The sequence below is a fragment of the Halyomorpha halys genome, unplaced genomic scaffold (assembly GCF_000696795.3).
Source record: "Halyomorpha halys isolate HHAL.00 unplaced genomic scaffold, Hhal_1.1 Scaffold525.1, whole genome shotgun sequence".
Taxonomy (NCBI): Eukaryota; Metazoa; Arthropoda; class Insecta; order Hemiptera; family Pentatomidae; genus Halyomorpha; species Halyomorpha halys.
Window position 1 is genome coordinate 5,015 of NW_027107431.1, and position 1,531 is coordinate 6,545.

Here is a 1,531-nt window from a genome sequence, read left to right on the forward strand (position 1 = left end):
ATATTTATTTTTTATAAGATCATCAAAATGAAATATTTACAACATATTAACGAATGAAAAATTATAACAGAAATTTCTTAAAAAAATAAAAATGGTAAATTATCACATAAAAAACTAATACTAAATTAATAATAAAAAAGAAAATTACAAATTAATTATCCACATCAGTTCCATCTTTATCATCCGTTTACAGAGACATCTTTTCTGAGTCTGGAATTACATATTTATAGAAGTGTATAAAATGTATAGTCTAATTTTATTATTAATCTAATCATTATTATTATTATTTATTATATTATTATATCAGAGTCAACAGTTATACGACTAGTCACAACACAATTCACTCTCTAAACATATGAGTTCACTCATACAAGAATTAACATCCATTCACATATGAAAACCAACGAAAAAAATTCCCCCCAATGGGCACATCATATCGTATGCAACAACAATATGAATGTGCTATTTTCTGGGTGGGTGAAATACATATTTTCATACATTCTATATTTATATAGTAAATTAACATAAATATTTTCTCCTATAAAATATTAAAGCCCATTACATATCCAGTGAATTATTTATCTCTATAAATGAGATTATTCCAGTAGGCCATGACAATTTACCCACTTCTAGGCCGTGAAAGATGTTTAAAACATTTTTCAAATTAATCAAGCCTTGATCTGTCAACTTTTCGTTATTTCTGATACGAGCATTAACAGCGCATCATTAATATAATTAATTAAAGCTTTCAACTCTACCATAGTATGGCATAATATCTTATCAACTTGAATAAACAATGAATAAAATAAATTATTATATATTTAAAGCTTTTATATTTTCTGTTGGAAAACAGTTTATCATATTGCCTTTAATTATTATCGATAAATTTTACAACTATGATTAAAAACAAAATAAAAGTAACATAAATGCTTGTGTATTGGTGGTGTTTTTATAAATTTAATTCTTTTAATTTTTTTTTTTTTCATTTTGTTCATATTTCATTACTTTTTTAAAAGTTCCACCATAACAACAAGCAGATACATCAGTTTTGATTCATATCTTTAATTGAAAATTAATGTGAATCGCATTAAAAGACAAAAAATTTATATATATAATGATGGTGTGAAATTGATGTTTATTACACTAAAAGAGTTATTAAGAAGAGTAATTATTGTATTGACTTTCGACTTTAGAGAGGTATATTGTTTAATATATACTGACGTCAGAATCAAACTATATTTTTAATGACATATACATATCAATGTAGAATAATTTAAAATTTATGGCTCATAGCATTGATGTAATTTTGCTACTCTTTATAAAACATCTTCATGAACATTAAAAAATGATTAACACACATATTATGATTATATCTACTATTATAGAACCAGAATTGAAAGGATAGGTTCTAAAAAAAAAAATAAAAATAGTAATAACATCAGAATTTCAGAGTGGCTAAAACAAGATAGTCTATTGTATATTTTTATGATCAATGGGATGTTTCTTTGTTTTACATACACACACACATGTA